Source organism: Leopardus geoffroyi, chromosome E2 (genome assembly GCF_018350155.1).
Source record: "Leopardus geoffroyi isolate Oge1 chromosome E2, O.geoffroyi_Oge1_pat1.0, whole genome shotgun sequence".
NCBI lineage: Eukaryota > Metazoa > Chordata > Mammalia > Carnivora > Felidae > Leopardus > Leopardus geoffroyi.
In genome coordinates this window covers 29,838,357-29,858,107 of record NC_059335.1, presented here as the reverse complement: position 1 = coordinate 29,858,107, position 19,751 = coordinate 29,838,357, and positions in this window count along the sequence as shown.

The following is a 19,751-nucleotide window of genomic DNA, read 5'->3' as shown; positions in this document are numbered from 1 at the left end:
TAAGTGCCTTTTGAGCACCTACTATGTGGCAGGGACCATGCTGTGTGGTACTAATGAAGAGCGGAACACAGAGAAGACTTCTGCCCTCCTTCTAGTCTAGACACAACTAACGAAGAAGTGATTAAATCCATCCAGCCATCTCACCATGGAGACGGGGAGACCTATTGAGGATTGCCTTCACTTGAGTGGTCACAGGAAGACTTTTGTGAGAAAAAAGGGAAAGGATCAGAGGGCGTGGGCTGCACCAGCCTCTGCTCTACCGGCTTCCAGCTCTTGCTTCTCTCACGGCATGGGGTCTCACCCAGGGTCGGAGTGGGCTGGGCACAGATGCTGTGGCATCCCCCCCCATCACCCTGTCTTCCTCCCTCTCCACTTGGACCTTCCCTCTCTCAGTTCCAAGACAGACACTTCCGTGTGTGAATGTTGATGGGCACGACAGGTGGTCCGGGTGTGGGGGGCTGGGAAGAAGACGGGCTCATTCCGACCATGTGCCATGACATTTCAGAATGTTTCACCACCCCCCCCCCCACCGGGGACTGCTTGCCCAAGCCTAATTTTGCAGCCCTTTCCATCTGATGAAACCCCAAGTCTTTTCAAGGTATAAAATAGTGATCTTTTCAACATGCAGATCTGATCATACCACACCCTCCGGCCTGCCCTAGTTTAAAACCTTACAGTGGCTTCTCTCTGCTTTGGGGATAAAAACCGCTTCCGAACCCTGGGTTAAGAACCTTGCGTGGTCTGGCTCCAGCCTCTCCAGCCCTATTTCCTACTAGTGGGTCACACTGAGTACCTTTCAACCCTTTGGCTTCGTCCTGCTCCCTCCCAGCTTTTGTATATGCTGTTCTTTCTTTCTGGAATGCTTTTCTCTCCCTCTGAACCAAATTAACTCATCTCTGATATTTAACTCTAAGTTAGTATTTCTTTAAGGAAGCCTCTCATGATCCCTTGTGTTTTTCTTTGATAACATGTGGCCTGTAGCTGATTCCTGTCATCTCCCCCATTAGAGAGTAAGCTCTGTGAGGTCTGGCACTGTGACCACCACTGCCGACCCCTGGATGCCCACTCCTAACACAAGACTTACCATGTAGCAGCTACCTGTTCACGTTTGTTGAATGAGCGAACGACTGAACAAATGGAAAACAACAAATCTTTCTTTGTACTCCCCTTTGGGCATAAACAAGATCAATTAACAATTATTGGAGAAAAAGTTCCCGTCCAGGCACACGGACCACTATGTAGAAAATATTGGGCCACTGATCCCGCGGAGGCAACCCCTTCCTGTTGCAAGTGATTTGTTGGTTGCGCCGGAGGGAGTCCTGCTTCAGAGACAGTGACGTTCGTGTTCAGAGTGGATGAGGTGGGGGCGGGGGGTGGGGGGGAGGTCGGAGGAAGAACACTCCGGGTGAGCTGACCTCTCTGTCTGGATCACGGCTTTGTGTATGAGTCCTCATGTGCACCCGTACATGTACGAAGCCTACTTCTACGGGTGTTTGCCCACTCTTCTTCTGCTGTTCCTTCCTTCTCAACCCAAGTGATAGTTTGATTTTCCAAAGGTTGCTGGTGTGAACGGAAAATTGGTTAGGGTCATAAATAAGATTCAAGGGGAGTAACTGGCCTAGATTTGGGGGATGACTGCCCCTCCCTCCCCCCTCTATAATTTATTGTTTTTCTTCTGTGGAAAGCCAAATGATATTTCTCTAATTAACAGACACAGGCGACTATCGTATAAATCAACCTCACAGCCTTTTTAGTGATGCAATCGCTTTATGATCACGGGATATAAATTAAACATCACAAAAGCATCTCCAGCAGCAAGGCACAATGGAGTCAAAAAGAGGGCTTTTCTGGCTCTGGGGATTGTAGACGCTGAGGGATCTTCACTCAGGAAGCTGCTGATTTTGCCCCAATATAACCGGGGTCGGGGTATAGCCTGCCGATGGACGGGGACACCGTCCATCCTTTCTGCTGTATGGTGAACACACATCCTTTCTGTTGTATGTTTCTGTATGTTGTATGTTTCTGTACAGAAACATACATCCTTTCTGTTGTATGTTGCCTGTAAGTGTGATTGCATGTACGCGCACGGAGAGCCCAGGATCTGGCCTCAGTCTTGGTACCTATTCCCTGTGTGACCTTCCGGAAGTCACTTGTTTCCATGAGCTCTGTTTTTGTCTCTGTCAATTGGAGACAATCACAGTACTTACTTCATAGCATGACTGAGGGCATTCGTACATGAATACATGCAAGGCACTCAGGACAGTGTCGGACACGTAAAAAGAACTTTAACTCATTTGAACTCTTACGACTGTGGTGACCATTATCACCACCCCCAGCCTCATATTTCACGTCTCCCTGTTTTATTTTGCACCATCGCTTGAGATGCTGACTTCTGGGCCACAGACCCTGCCACCGGGGGTCGATCCTAGGACTCCCCATGCGAACATCCTCCTCGATGCTTCTGATATTGGCAGTCTGTGAATCACGTTTGGAAAAGTATGGATGCCATGCACAGCAAGTTGAGGCTTTTGCTAAGCACCTACTAATGTAAATTCTACCTGCTAGGAATGAGACAGTGCCAAAAAACATCCAGAGAGCAGATTTAAACTTATTTTTCTACTTCCTGCTAGGGCATGGCCTCTAGATGGAGTGGCTTTGCTGAAAGCACTATCCTTCCCCTCCTCCCTCACCCAGAGCCAGGTTTCTGTGAGTGTGGGGCATGCTGGGAGATGGTACCCCATCTGGAGATAAGGGTGGGGGAACTGAGCTACAAGAGATCCTTTCTATTCACACACCCTTGGATATGCTGCCTTCCTTTCCATCTCTTACTGTTTCCCCAAACTTGGGAGGATTTTGTTTCTTTTTTTTTTCTAATTTCTCCTCCCCACACAGAACCTTGGGGAGTTACAGCTTCTAACACATGTATATGTTCATGATCTTATGTAAAATGTTAATATGAGATTAGCAGCAAGGAGGGATTCTGATCTCTATGCAACAGATAAGAAGACTGAGGTTCTGAAATAAAAGGGACCTGGGGATCTGGGTGGCTTGGTCGGTTGAGCATCTGACTCTTGATTTTGGCTCAGGTTATGATCCCAGGGTCATGGGATCGAGTCCCAAGTTGGGCTCTGCACTGGGCATAGAGTCTGCTTGGAATTCTCTCTCTCTCTCTCTCTCTCTCTCTCTCTCTCTTTCTCATTTAAATAAATAAATAAATAAATAAATAAATAAATAAGGATTTTCCTGAGGTCACACAGTTCTTAAGTGATACATGAGTCTTGATAAATTTTAATCTTAAAGCTACTACTGTGTCTGGCACTGTGGCATAGAGGCTTTGGTCTGTTTCCTTGCTTAGAAAGAGATGGCTGTGGTGAACGCACAGTCATGTATAGACTACCATATTTTGGGATGATGTGCACGTGAGTCTGTGTCCGTGTGTCCCTCTGTATGTGTATTGGGGGCAGTGGTTCAAAGCCCCCTCTTACAGCTCTTTGCCCTGCACTTTCTGGGTGCCCCCAGTATTGTCCCACTCACCCCAACCTCAGGGACTCAGCTAAGTTCTCCATGTCCAACTAAGAGAACACTGTCTTGAGCCTATTTCGGTCATTTTAAGCATGTTCCGTGGCCATAGTCTCTAGAAGTCATGGGACATTTTGTGGAACATCATTGACATTTTAGAAGTTGAAAGAATCATGTGTTTGAGGACACATGGGCCGTTTCCTTCTCCCCTGTAGCCCTTCTGTTCAGTCGTCCAGGCATTTCTGTGGCTGCCGTTCAAGGGAAGGGTGAGCCAAACACAATGGAGAGAAAGAAAGGAGGATTCTTGTATTGGTTTTTACATTCTCAAAGCTTGGGCTGCAGGGTGAGGGGAAGATCCACAAGCATCATTTGAGCGTAGATCTGGGGAATGCTTATTAAGCAAGGAATCCACGAAAACCCTGGACTTTGGGAAGGGAAAAGGTGGCAGGGAGGTAAAGAAGGAAAGAGTTTGGTGGGCTTTGGAGTGGGCTTTGAATAGAGGGAGCCTGTGGGGCAGGGCAGAGCCAACATCCAAAGGTTCCTCGGCCTCTGCCAAAGGCCTTGTTTGTGGTTTGCACTTGAGACGCGAATGGAGGCTTCTGTCTCTGCAGGAGCCCAGCCCCTACTTAGCTGAGTGTAACACAGAACCTGCCCTGGGGATCTAGAGTGGCTGCCCTTCCCATTGGATGAACCCCTTTAATCCAGTCAGTATGCTGTGGGGTGACTGGCCCACAGTTCCCATCCAACTTATCCCATGTGACCAACCCCCATTTCAATACCATGGGACACTTCCTTACATGTGAGGCAGAAGATATGCACCGTGGACATCCACAGGGTGGTGTTGTGGGTTTTGTTTGGTTTTGTTTTGAGGTTTTTTTTTTTTTTTTTAACGTTTATTTAGTTTTGAGACAGAGAGAGACAGAGCATGAACAGGGGAGCGTCAGAGAGAGACGGAGACACAGAATCCGAAACAGGCTCCAGGCTCCGAGTGGTCAGCACAGAGCCCGATGCGGGGCTTGAACTCACAGACCGTGAGATCACGACCTGAGCTGAAGTCGGACGCTTAACCGACTGAGCCACCCAGGCGCCCCAAGGTTTTTTTTTTTTTTAAGAGTTCATTTTTTAAGAACAGTTTTAGGCTCACAGCAAAGTTGAGAAAAAAGTGCAGAGATTTCCCGTATACATCTTACTACCATAGATGCATAATCTTTCTCGTTATCAACATTGCCCACCAGAGTGAGACATTTGTGACAATTGATGAACCTATATTAACACATCATGATCACTAGACACATCATGATCACCAGGAGTCCATTGTCTACATTAGAGTTCACTGCGGGTGTGGGGCATTCTGTGGGTTGGGACAAATGTACAAGAGCATGGATCCATCCTTTTAGTGTAACGGAGACTATTTTCACTGCCATAAAAATCCTCTGTGCTCTGCCTGTCCCATGTATTTCTGCCCCCAACCCGTGGCAACAACTGATCTTTTAACTGTCTTTTTCCAGAATGTCAAATAGTTAGAATCATATGGTTCCTGGCCTTTTCAAATTGGTTTCTTTCACTTAGCAATATACATATTGAAGGTTCCTCTTTGTCTTTTCGTGGCCCAATAACTGATTTCTTTTAGTGCTGAAAAAAAAAAAATCCCATTGTCTGGATATACTACAGCTTGTTTATCCATTCAACTCCTGAAGGAAACCTTGGCTGCTTCCAAGTTTGGGCAATTATGAATCAAGCTGCTATAAATATCATGTACAGGTTGTTGTGTTGACATCAGTTTTCAACCACTTTGGGTAAATACCAAGGAGCAAGATGGCCGGGTCGTATAGCAAGAGTATGTTTAATTTTTGTAAGACATCTCCCAACTGTCTTCCAAAGTGGCTGTATCACTATACGATCTAACCAGCTATAAATGAGAGTTCCTGTCATTCCACGTCCTTACCAGCATTTGGTGTTGTCGACCTTCTGGATGTAGGTCATTGTAATAGGCTTGTAGTAGCGTCTCACTTTGAGGTAGTGGTGTTAGAAAGAAACCCTTCAGCACCAGTTCTTGAGTGGGACCAGTGGAACCATCTCAGCCATCTCGTCTACCTCCAAAGCAAGACAGTGGTCAGTAAATCCGTGTTACATGTATATACCTGGGAAATAAGGCCGTGCAATCTTGTGCCAGGACCGATGGGATTTTATACTATATTTGAATATAAACACGTGAATACAAGTGCCAACAGTTTAGAAAAATTATGGGAGGCAAAACTTGAAGTGAGAAAAATCCATCAATTCTTTTTCCTGTATGCATGTATGAATTGGTTGATGCAGTACCCATTGGCTGAAAACCTGAAGAGTAGAGCCAGTGTTTGATTACAGGGGTAAGATCCAGGCCTGGGCTTCTAGAGCATCACTTTCCAGGCATTGTGTCCTGAGAATCCCTCCTCTTTTCCTCTGGAGTACTGTCCGGTTTGCTTCCAGACAGTCCTGATGCCTGACACTGGGGCTTCAGAGCGGTGACAAAACAGGGGAGCATGGGGGCCACGGCAGCGTCCTTTCCACAATGGCCACCCGTGGCACTTCTAAAGTCACGGGAAATATACCGTGTCCTAATTACCCTGTGTTGCTCAAATGTGAGCCACAGGCCATGAGGCCAGGCTATCATGCTGCTGCTGCCCATCTGATTGAGCTGAAATCCAAAGCTATTGAAAATCTTCTCAAGGAACCTTGAGATATAACATGGCTGCCAAATTTCTGCTCTTACAGCCACGTCTTTTGTCCCCTGCCGCTGTTCTGAACTGTGAGTTCCATCCTGTGTCAGCAATCTTCCTGTTAAGGCCCTATTGATCTGGAGACGGATGAACTTATTTTTCTTTTCAAGGTATAAAAGTACACGTGGTCCTGGCACTTAACTCACTCGATGGTGGGAGGAAGTCGGCTTCTGGCGCGCCCTCCCCCTTCACCCACCATGTCTAATTAACATGGAGTCTACCTTCTTTGATGAGTTCATAAGTGTTTCACAGACAGGCGGGATGTAGCAACTTTGCAAGACACTGTTTAAAGATCTTCGACATCTGAGAAAGCCACAAAATCCAATAATCCTACTTTCAGAACTCCAGGGTGTCCACTGAGATCAATCTCATATCTAAACATCACATAAAGAGAGTGCATTGCATTATAGACTGGTTTCTATTGAACACCACCTAAGAAACAGCATTAGACAGTTTTGGGGGGGGAAAAATGGAGTCTATACCAGAAGGAATGGAAAAAAAGGTTGTCAAATTCTGGAAAATTTTCCCCTTGATCAAAGCTGCACTTTCAAAATCGTTCCATTATTAACAAAAGTCAGCTTAGCTGCAGTTTCTCTTCCGGACGATTTCTTGACGGAGTAAATGTTGGGAATAAACTGGAGGGGCTTTTATATTCTTCTTTGGACACAAGCAAAGCTGTTAGGAATTCTTTCCTTGGCAACTGCAGTATACCAGCACAAGGTCCTGTCGAAGGGGTGAACGGGGGTCGCAGGTTGTTTTTTTCTTGGTGGGGGACACCTAGTCCTGTGCCCATTCTGGCATATGCCCCTCGATGCAAGGTGTGTCCAGCATTTATAAGGAGCCAGGACCCAAGCACCAGAAAAGGAAGCATTGGATTCAGATGTAGCAGATCTTCCTTCGCTGGGGCTTAAGGAAATAGTGAAATCCTCTAGAAGTGTTCTTTCTTGAAAAATAATAATAGCAAGACATGCTTTCTATTTTTCTTCAGGAAAAAAATAAATTTACTTAGCATAACATATTTTATTTAATTTTCTCAGTGTTGTTTTTATCGCCGTTAATATTTCCAAACCTGTGCTCTATGGAACACTAAATCTTTGTTATGAGAAGGAGATACTCTTACCCTTAATTAAGCTTGAGAGAGGCTGAAGTTTTTTGTAAATTTTTTTATGTTTATTATTTTTGAGAGAGAGAGAGAGAGAGAGAGAGAGAGCAGAGGAGGGGCAGAGAGAGAGAGGGAGACACAGAATCCGAAGCAGGCTCCAGGCTCTGAGCTGTCAGCACAGAGCCCAGTGCGGGGCTCAAACTCATGAACTGTGTGATCATGACCTGAACCAAAGTCGGATGCTCAACCGACTGAGCCACCCAGGTGCCCCGAGAGAGGCTGAAATTTTAAAAGGCTACTTCACTGCAGGACTTTTTGGAGCTTTAAACATGGTCAGGTGTCCTGTGAGTCTCCAAGCGGTTGGAGAGAGAAGCTAATGTGAATTTCCAAAATCTATCTGATCGTGAAATTCTTTATCAACAAACCTCTGTCTCTTGTGACTGACTTTTTGGGAATATGCTCTTGGAGAAAGCTGTTCCCCCCAGTGCACATCACATTTCATTAGCACCTCACCTTTTAGTCTGAGAAGGATGGCTCCGAAAGAAAGGAACATCAGGTGGGTCAGGGTTTCCCTTAAAATGCCCTCCCGCATCTTCTTTGAGCCGAGCCTGGTTTTCCAGAACCGCAACAATTGCCTAAGCCGCCAATTCAAAGGCAGCCGTTGGTCATTTGGCTAGATCTGAGCTGTCATAGATACAAGCAATAGCTGGGGATTTAATTATATTTCTCCGAGCAGCTCCAATTTCCTCATGCCTATTCTGTTTCTGTATACTTGAGACGCTCGGAGTCGAGAAGTCTTGTCTATTTCAGGCTCCACATCCAGATAAAAAAGGAAAAAAAAAAAGCACCTCAGAGGTGTAGCTATTTTAGTTTTTCGCAATCACAAAACTGCTTCTTTCTCTAAGTATTTTACGCCATCTCCTTTCAGCCAGTGTAGGCACCTAAAGCTTGGTCCCCAGTGTTTTAGCCTGTATTACGCTTATGAGTATCACTTTATCTGACCTGGCTCCCTGTACCGCGCCTTCTCTGTCTCTGTCTCTCTCTTTTCTCTCTCTCTCTGTCACTCTCTCTCTCTCAAAAAGGGCTTAATCTGAAATTTTTGCTTACTAGGATGTGGACCAGTGCCCCTGGGACATGTGCAGATGTGGGACTTGGGAACAAAACCGATTAGAGGGGAGTTAACTCAGAAACCCCTACGTGAAAAATGTAAAGTCCTCACACTGCTCTGTGGCCTCTCTCTTGTACCAATTCCAACGTACGTGCATTCCATGGCGTTGAGTTGGTGGAGACACTAACTCTTTCATGGCCAAATGAATTAGTGGGTTATTTATATATTTTAAACTTACTTAGACACTCCCTTAAGGCTCACAGCCAAGTCAATAAAGTTATGTTTGAAGATGGAGTTTGAAATTCTATTTTCATTCATTTTAATGGTTTACAAGCAAATTGCATTTTCTACTTCATTCTGTGACATAAGTCAATAGGTATCCAATGTAAATGTAGTTCATTTATATCTGAATTGATGTTCTGTCCACCATTACCTTATGTTTCTAATGCATTCTGATACATTAGTAAATAGGCTTGTCTGATTAATCATTAGCACATGAAAAGAATTAGCTGCTGCCTGCCAAATGGAATTATTGACACTGATAAGAGGACCAATGATGGTATCACCTGGAAATGGAGTATGCGGGTAATTTAAGAAAGAAAATGCCTCAATAAATAAGCAGAACCTTGAAAGTATTTCCTTAATTTTTCATATGATAGACATTCTAACTTCTATTTAAACACACACACACACACACACACACACACACACACACACACGATTTCCTAACATTCAAAACTCGCTGAAAGAAAGTCTAGATTTCCTCCACGAACTTAGTTGCCTAAAATCTACATCTCTTTTCAGTCTGGGAAAGAAACTGCTTGGTCACTAACGCATGGAGGGTGAGAGAGGTTTTAGCACCTTTGAGAAGAATTCAGAACACAAAGGAAGTCCCTTGAAACCCTCTCTATTGTGACTCACAGCCTGAAGTTGAGCCTTTAAAAAAAAAAAGTTTATTTACTTTGAGACAGAAACATAGGAGGGGCAAAGAGAGGGAGAGGGAGAGAGAGAGGGAGAGAGAGAGAATCCCAAGCAGCCTTGGTGCTCTCAGCACAGAGCCTGATGTGGGGCTGGAACTCAAGAACGCGAGATCATGACCTGAGCCCAAACCGAGAACTGGATGCTTAACCAACTGAGCCACCCCTGCAGTTTAGTCGTATTTAACCTGAATACCTACCCATGAGATGGCCCGTCTTAATTTTGGCCAGTGAGATCTGTGTGTGCGCACACACAGGTGCACACAACACAGGTGCGAATTTACATGCTCCTTTGGAGAAACGTCCGGCTGCACGCAGTCTCCACTTACGAGCCCCCTAGGGCGGACCTTGGGCAGGGGGGACAGACTTGAAGTCTGTGCCTGGGATAAGGCAGCCTGGCATACCTAAAAGGGTCATGGCCCCATCATTCTGAAAATGCTCCTATAATTCTGCTTTGTTATGGTCTGAGCCATTAGATTTAAAAGCTCTTCTGTGTGATTGCCAAGTACATTAATGGGAGCGAATGATAAAAGTCGAGCTGCCCGAGCTGCCAGGACTGGTGCAGCGTCTTCAGGAAGCACCGCGGTGTGGCGGCAAGTGGCAGGCACTGTTGCCGAGATTTGCTTTATTCTGGGCTTCGGCGCGGTGCAGGCGGTGGTGCGACAGAGTGCTGTGTGTGGTCACCCTTGCTCCCGGAAGACCCGAAGCCGGCGTGCTGAGTGCTTTTGCAGTGTGGCTGACAAAAGGGCGTATCCCCTTAGGAGATTTCGTTATTGAGCGAGGATGCTGATGAAATGAGTCAGGAGCCTGACTTCTGACATGTCTTTAGTGATGCACATTCTCTGTTTCCTCAGTTTCCCCGTGGGTCGAGTGCTAATAAGTATTGCTGTCCTTCCTTCCTTCCTTCCAAGGTGTTTGGTTTTCAAAAGATTTGAAACCATTAAGGGATGGGGCGCCGGGTGGCTCAGTCGGTTAAGCGGCCGACTTCGGATCAGGTCATGGTCTTGTGGTCCGTGGGTTCGAGCCCCGCATCGGGCTCTGTGCTGACAGCTCAGAGCCTGGAGCCTGTTTCAGATTCTGTGTCTCCCTCTCTCTGACCCTCCCCCAATTCATGCTCTGTCTCTCTCTGTCTCAAAAATAAATAAACGTTAAAAAAAAAAGAAACCATTAAGGAAAGGCTATGAAATACCAGATGGCAGAGGTCCTGTGTTTATTGTAGTATGTCTTGTCTCTTTATTCTTTTTTTAAGTTTCTTTATCTGAGAGAGAAAGAGTATGTGTTGTGTTGCACCGTCAGTGCAGAGCCTGATGCGGGGCTTGAACCCGTGAACCAGGAGATCATGAGCTGAGCTGAAACCAAGAGTTGGATGCTTAACCGGCTGAACCACCCAGGTGCCCCTGTCTTCTCTCTTTAAAATCAAAAGCCACTTGAAGACCTGTACTGTGGGTTCCCGAGCAGCTCGGATTGAACAAGTATTTATTTAAATTTAATCAGTTAAATGACAAGCATGTATTTCATTTGCTCATGTCACGTTTTGGGGCAGAACCTTCTCTCGTGTTTAATGTCACCTGCAGACTCGTGTTTTGCTCATTCATTAGTCTACATGCTGGATCACGCGTGGGTTCCTCTTGAGGTTTGCGTCGTCTCAGAAGGCAAGATAACCAGAGGACCTGTGTGGGTCCTCAGTCCCATATACTTTCTTAGATATGGGTTCTAGTGGGAGGCTTTCTCTCCTGTTTCCATAGGAAAAGTTTTCTAAGACTTAGCAGAAGAAAATGCATGCAGGGAAATGAAAATGCGTGGTTCCCCGGGGGTTGACCTGCTGCTCGAGAGCCGAGGACATTGGAGAGGTAGAACAAGAAAAATCGTAGTTACAGCGATGAGCTCAGAAACCTGAGTGCCTGTGTTCTCATCTGGGGCTTTTCAGTTATACATCAGATGGCACTGGGCGAAGTTACCGTTAGCACATTCTCCCTCTGTTTCCTCGTTGGTAAAGCGAGGATATTGATAGCACCTAACTCGTGGGATTGTTAAGAAGGATAAAGGAATAAAGCACAAGGGCATTGAGTATAACGTCTGGCTCATAGTGAGCATTCAGATGCAGACTTAGTGGCAGGTGGGTCTGGCTCCCTGTGAGATAGGATATGAAGAGTTCTGAGCACTGTTCTTAGATTTCCTGGGGTGTCAACAAGGTGATCGGGTCCTCAGGATGACTCCAGCCTGGACACCTGAAGATTTCTTTCCCCAAACTCTGAATTTTTTGCCTCTTTCATTTTTTTTTTTTTAATAGCGCTTGTCCCTCTCTTTCATTGCCGTGTCACTGGTGCCAAGAATAGTGTCAGTGTCTGGGCGACGCTCAGGATATGTTAAACATGCGAATGACTCTTCTAGTCCCCAAAGTGTCCCTTTGCTTTTTCTGTTGAGTTGGAGACACATTTACCAGATTCATTGCAACTGACTTCCTTTTCCTTACACCTAAAATAAGAGTAATAGAGGACTATTTTTTCTCTTAGTAAAATAGTGTTTTGAGTGTGTCAACACCAGGCCCTATAAATACCACCACACTACACATCTGGGGATCCATTGGAATCACCCTTCAGTGAAGCTGTCACTGAGCAAGCACTCAGCTGGGACACAAGGACTTTCTTATGCCTTCTTCCCCAAGCTCGATCATCGGGTAATCACTCTGCTTCCTAAAAGAGCACCCAGAAAGGTGGCAGCAAACCGGTCCCTGGGCAGGGGCAAGAAAGCCAAGAAGTGTGATATTTTATTAATTATTACAAAAATAACCTGCAGGGCTGAGGCTCGCCACCGCAAAGCACAAGTGTGAAAATCCCACTTTGCTGGCGAACAAAGAACTCCTCGTTAACTACAAAGATCTTCCCTCAGCAACATGTAAAGTAGGAGGAAAGAAGAGAGTGCAGACGTTATCAGCATTTAAAGAAATGAAAAAGTTTACCTCCGAAAGGTGATGTTGTAAATCATATTTCCTTCCAGGGTAGTGGTATATTCGACAGTCTTGGGCATTTTCCCAAGACTTTTTTTTTTCCTGCCCCAAAAAGAATTTAGGAAACAGGTTGACCATTGATTCATGTCTTCCAGTATGTTAGCTATTAATAACGCTCTCATTTCATAATTTTTCCCTCTTTTGAATGCATTCCAGATGTTCACCTTGCAAATGTGAATTTTAAATGCTTACTGTTGCAATCATTTTGTGTCCCAGGGACTTTAAACACATTTGTAGCCCTCTTTTCAGAACCTTCAAGAGACGGTGACAAGTTAAGGAGAGAGAGGGAGTGAGAAAACATACCTGTGATAGAACACAGAAAAATGGATACAGATTTGAAAATAGATACATCTTTTTGACTTCTAGGCATTTTATAACTGTATGTCTGCACGTATTTTTTTTAAGAAATTGATCTTATGCTTTTATTTTTCATAAGTATTTTTTCAAGAAATCGATCGACAAAATGGATTTATTACAGAGTAACTACTAGTAAGATAAGTAAAACTTAGCTTCAACTTGTGGTTCAGACTGCTATTTTCACACACAAAAAATGGCAACTGATGAAATTCTCAAGACAGTCCACCCTCTGTCTTATATGGTGGCATTTTAACACAATGTAGCATGACAAAAGTGGTCATAGAGGAGATGGTGAGAACAAAGCAACTTTTTTTTTTTAATATCCATTTATTTTTGAGAGAGAGAAAGACAGCACGAGTGGGGGAGGGGAAGAGATAGAGGGAGACACAGAATCCAAAGCAGGCTTCGGGCTCTGTCTGGGCTGTCAGCACAGAGTCCGACATGGGACTCGATCGAAACCACCAACTGTGAGATCATGACCTGAGCCGAAGTTGGACGCTTAACCGACTGAGCCACCCAGGCACCCTCAACAACTTTTTTAAACAAAATGGACTTTTTACCAATTGCATATTTGTTAGGTCAAAACCAGGATGGAATTTTTTTTATCAAGAAATGATTTTAGGTTCATGTGATTTGATGCCTGAGAGTAAATTTCTCTTAGAACAAAGTCTATGGTTTAGAGTATTGTTTATGACTATCTGGTCCATTTCTGGAGAGTAACGTGGACGCTTAAGATGAGCAAAGCTCTGCGTGCCCTACATCTGTTTGTTGTATTAATCAGGGGAAGGTTTGGCTGCTATAACAAAGAGATCTAACAATACAAGAGAGGTAAAGAACAAAGGGGTTTATTTCTCTCTCCCGTACCAGGCCCCATGTGAGTAGTCTGGTTAGGCAGGCAAGCCCTGTTTCTACATAGGCATGCACGGATCCAGGCTCCTGTCAGGTCATTTCTCCTTGACACCCACAGCCTTGTCATCATCTCAGGGTGGAAGCTGGGTTGCCATGCTATTCAGGTTCCAGCCAGTGGGAAGAAGAAAATGGAGAGGAAGCATGCCCAGTATTTCCATAACCAGACACATGACTTCCTGGCACGTTCCATAGGTGAAAACTTTGTCACCTGGCCAACAAGCCACAAGGGGGGTTCTGGAAAGTGTGGTCCTGAGGAGCACCTGGAAGCCCTGTGGTAATTCTGTGCCTGTGAAAGGAGGAGGGGACACATTGGATGGCCTTCCAGCAGTCTCCATCACAACCAGCTTTTCCTATCCCAACACACGCCGCTTCAGGCCTGTGTACCCATGGGCCGTCTCCTACCCCATTGCACAGGGTTATAGAATTTTGCCAAGCACCAGGCCTCACTTCGGTAGCCCTTTTCCCTTGCTCAAGGTTGCCAACTTTTTACACCAGCTCTCTTTCTCCACCCCAAACCTGCAGGGCACAAACAAACCAACAGACACGTATCGACTCTTCCCCACCCACTCACTTGTTGTCTCCCAACTTAACCCCAACTTCCTTTCTTGTAGCCCTTTCTACTTCGCATAATCTGGAGCCTGCCTTGAAATAAACCAACTAAATAAACCTAGGCATAATAATACTGGCTAAGTAGAAGTCCTGTGTCTTCCCCCCCACCCTCCATGTCAACCTTTATAGATGGCATTTCTTCTTTGGTCCTTGTGGCTTAATTTGCAGGACTGATATAGGCTGTGAAAATATCCGCTGCTCATCTTCACAATGTCAGCCACTAAAATCAATATGAGTGTGCTCTCCTGTGGGATCCGGCATGTGTAAAGAATATGGACTCTGGAGGAAGACTGGTCTGGGTTTGAGATTCCTTTGCCGAGTGGCTGCGGCTCCATTTCCAATTCAGTTCAATTCAGCCTCAGTTTACTCGGTTTACTTGGAGGAGAATAATGTGATTGTCACGGGCGTCAAAGCCCACAGAGTTCACAGGGGTCAAATATCTGGCATGTGGGTAGTACCTGAGTTCCTGAGTCTCCTTTGCTGTGGACTTGTTATTCTTATTTAGATGAACCATTTAATTCCTTTAGGCCTCCGGCTCCTCACCTGTAAATCAGGAATTAGGCTTGCCTTACTTGTGAAACAGTGCTAATGGGAGGAGTGAAGAACGCATGGGATGGGAAGACACTTAAGGGGAAAAAAAGCTACAGATCTTAAAAAGGGCTCTGGACTACTATGTGGTATTTCTTGTCGGTGTCCCTATGCTGAGATGTCGGCCGCTTTGGTTTCCAACTAAGGGATGGTATTCTTCCAAATACACAGCTAGAGCCAGTGTGTCCCATAGAATTCGCAGAATATGAAAGATCCTCCAGGCAACTATTATTATATCAGTTTAATGCCAAGCCCTGCACCTGAAGAAATAGGAAAAATAATTTGTTCTATAGTTGGGGTCAGACTGGTCTAATATTTTCAGCCTTTAATCTCCCCCAGTGGAAACACCCTCCATTAAATGGACATACTGGAGAGAGTGGAAGGAAATTAACAGAATGTTGCCAGTAGCTCAACCCCGTGAAAAAATGTTGTAAACTTGTTCTCTGGTTTCCTGTTGGTGACATGATCTTATAGCCAATTGGGAGTGTTAGGGACAAGAGTTTGTCTATTCTTCCCTGTGGTGTGGTTTTCCTTGTTGCTGTAGTTGGTTTTATGTCCTGAAGTTGGCCTTGGCAACTGAGTATCGACAAGTCAGCTTGTCTATTTTTTTTTTAATGGGTGATGTTTGTTTGTTTTTGGTTTGGAATTATGAAAGTGTTAATTACAGAAAATTTGGAAAATGTAGTAAGTTATAAATAAGAGATTTATGGAAACACCGTGACTCTTAATAAATCGGTTTATATCTTGCAAAATATGTGTATTTCCTAACTAGGGATGTGAAATGAAATGGCAGAAGCAGGGAGGAGAGGCATTAAGGGCTTGAGGTTACAGAAGTATTTTTGGATTCTCACTTTGTGGCGACAAGGATTGGGGTAGGTATTTGTATGGTTGCTGTGGCCAATGTAAAGGAAGTAGAGGGCTAGAAGGAAACTGTGAAGTGGGTGTGTGTGTGTGTGTGTGTGTGTGTGATTCTCACGTTCTTATTCTTCCATCTCTTCCCTCAACATGGCCTTCCAATCTGAGCAGTGATATTGGCAGGACTGGTGGGGTGGGTCACGTACATGGTGTAGGTCCCCAAATTTCAGTGGCTTAACGTAACAAAGGCTTTTTTCCCCAGTACAAGTCCCCCCACAGGTTGGCAGGAGGACTCTGCTCATCACGGTGACCCAGGGATTTAGGCTGACAAGAGGTTCCACTTGACGAATGTTTCCATGACAGTCACAGGAAGAATCATGCACTGACTGTTTAAGTTTCTGCTGGACATGACAAGCATATCATCGGGTTATATTTTATTAGACAAAGGAAGATATGTGGTCACATCTCATTTCATATTCCCAAGAGAAGAGAACGAGGATGTTTGTGGAAAGTCCTAATGACACCCTCAATGGGCAATGAAAGCACCATGTGCCTTCCAGAGAGTTCCTACCATGCTCAGCCAAGATTCTCCCAGGTGTGGGCAATAGGTGTGCCTTTTATAAATTCTGCTTCCATAAGTCCTAAACCCTTGCCAGTATGATATTCACCCTGGGAGGTACTAGAGAACAGGGCCTGCCTGCTCATTTTTCTATATCAAGCCTCCAACTCCTATCTGCCCAAGGCGATGGGATGGTGCCCTGACCAGAATCCATTATTCTTTGGTAGAATTACCTTGGGAAAATATTATTATCAAAAACTGTGGTCCTTTGTTTTTCTTCAACGTGCAAGTTGTTTTTTGAGTTAAGGCAACCTGCTTTGATGTCACAGCTTCACGTTGGAGGGATCGTACAAAACATACATGCATACATATTAAGCACTTACTATGTGGCAGGCACTCTGTTCTGTACTCCTGATGCAATGTTGAAAAGGAAGAGAAGAAAAATACAGTCCTTATCCTTATGGAGCTTTTACCATGTTAGGAGAGGCACACACTAAGGAAATAATGATGACACAAATGTAGAATTTCACCTACAATAAAGGGCTATGAAAGGCACTTTGCCCTGGTCTGATGAGGAATAAATGTTAATGAGGTCCAGGGGTATGGGTAGGAAGGGCATTTAGGCCAAGGACACAGCATGGAAAAAGCTTGGTGGCAGGAAGGTAATGATGGCATTCTGGAGTCTGAAAGAAGACTTGGCTGGGTGGACACAGAGAGGACAGCATGGTTGGCATACAAAACCTGGTAAACCCTGTTAAGGATTACTGTTTTAAACAAAAGAGTAGGAAAACTAGATTTGCATTTCAAAACAAGTGCTCTGGAGTGCAACGTAGAAAATGGAGGGCCATGGGGTGCATGCTGAGTATACTATGAGTTCAACTGCATTGCCCAGATAAGACATGAGCTTAGACTAGGATGTGGTGGCAGAGACACTCAACAGACTCCTCGAAAACGTTGCTCCACATGCAGCAGGAATGCTAAGAGCGTGATACAGAGAAAGTCTCTCTCTCAGTCACTGTATCATGGGAAGAAGGCTACCATGTTGAGGGGACAAATGGACAGTTTTCATATTGATTCGCATTTCAAGGGTAGAAGCATGGGGGGGTAGCAGTGGGTACAAAAGGGTCGCGTATCCAGCTATTAGCGAAGATTGCTTTGTCTCTTGCCCAGACATTGCTGGATATATCAAAAAAGAGAGCTAAGTGAATATCTTACTTTGATCCTCTAAATATTTCTTTTTTAGTGCAGAAGGTATTATACTATTTATATAGCTCCTGATGGGGACACAGGAACCTCCTGACCATTGTCCAGACACTTCATGGCCCCACCATTGAGGTCATTTGATTGTGTTTTACCTAACTTAGTAGAGGAGTTGTAATTGTTCTTTATGATAGAGAACTAAGCCCTAAAACTAAACTCTGGGCATAGACATCTGGCCCATACTCTTCGAGCAGACCAGATGTTTAAAATAAAAATGAAAATTTCTGCATGACTAATGAGATAGGGTCACAAAATATAGTCAGTGGGGGAGCGGATGTCAACTCTTCACTGATTCCCTCCCTAAAGACAAAAAAAAAAAAATTGCTTCCAAATAAGTCTAGCCCTGTGTGTGTTTTCTTTACTTCCATAGTTCATTATGCACACTGTGGTAATTTGTTGACAGTCCAAGGCAAATCCATGATAAAACCAGAGAACTTCTCCAAAGTAAATATTTGGTGCTACAAAATAGGGCTTTTTTTTTTTCTTGCACATTAATCCAATAATAAAATGTAGTCTGTGGGAGGAATAAGGAGTGCTTGCTAATTTCCTAAATTGCTGTAGGTCACAGAAGCGTCTCATTGATTTGAAAAATTATTTTGTTTATGGAGAAGTAATATTCCCAGTCAGGAAGCCCAGCTCCTTAGTGCTGTGGCCAGCTGCGGAGGCCTCCAGATGCCATGGATAGGGGAGAAGGAAATGGGGGTTCAGCCTGCCCCAGTCTATGTCCTGGATTTTGAAGGCAACATGGGAGGACAGCCAAGAGGACAGATGTAAGTGAGCTCTCAGAAGCTAAAACTCTGCCCGAAGCGTTAGAGTCCGGAACAGCAAGTGGCCTTTCCGCTTTGGTTAGGGCTTACCAGTCCCATCCATGCTTGTGTTACAGCATTTCTAGACCTTGACTTTGCCCTGCAAGTAGCTCAGTGAGCAGACGGTGCAAAAGCAAGGGATGGATGGATGTGTGACACTAACATCAAGGAGAGAAGGTGTGTGTAAACATTAGTACTTACAAGACAGTGGCAGCTCCCCTGGTGGAGGGTTGGGATGAAGGAGAACCCAGGCCTAATGTGTTCTCTCTGCCATGGTGACCCAAAGGAGTGTTGGACTCAAGAGGGTGGGGGAATTCAAGAAGAGCTTCTCAGAGAGGCAGCGCTTTGACTTTGGAAGCGGGAGGAGGGATTTGCTACGAGAAAATTTTTATTCCTGCATCTGTGAACCTAATAAGGTAGCCGTGTAAGCAAGCTTACAGCTACAGCCCTATCAGAGTTGATGCATAGAAGGAGGTGAGATGAAAAGTAGTAGATATTATCTTATAAATATTTACAAGGTGCCAGGCACTGTGCCGACCGCTTCCCATACGTTGTTTCAGGTAGATAGTATTAGTCTCTGGGGTTGATGAAAAGACTGAGGTTTAGCAAAGCTAGATGGTTCTCCCACTCAGCATAACTTGGGAGAAAATCTCAACTGGAGCCACTTAGATGTGGAGCGCGATGCTTGAACTCAAATGCCATACTGCCACTCAAGCTGACCGCCATCACATGAGGCTGAAGGTAAAAGGCTGAAGGTAAAAGAAGGTGCATGGGTTTCCCAACTGAAAAAGTTTTAAAAACTAGGTCGTATGAACACAGAGTTCACCCTGGAGAATGGGAAGTGTGTGACCTGACTCTCGGTGACTGGCTCCACCAAGCTGCCACGTGGATATAGAAGCTCTGTGATTCTACGACGTTGTGTCCCACGACGCCTGGATTCGCAATGGTGCTTTGAAAACTACTGATCAAGGAAGTTCCAAGGGGCTCATTTAACAATTGGCTAAGGGTATACTGAGGTCAAGTCTCACTCTTGTTAATGGCACATATTTTCTTACATCTTGTGACTTCCCGCTTAGTTCTATGTGGCACACCACTTAGGTGGGCACCCCATTGGGGGAAAATCCATTAGCTTGCTTCACTAGCATCTTGTCGACACGGGCGAAATAGACCTTGGCTTTCTCAAGAGCTCTAGGAGACTCAAAGAGCCCAGATTTGAAATGTAGACCAGTGAAATTCAGCTTGTTTCGCTCTGATGGGAATTGTGGGCCACCCTTCTTTCTAATTTCCAGGGTCTCCTTTTTCAGAAAGGATTTTCGGCGGCGTCTCTCTCTAGCAT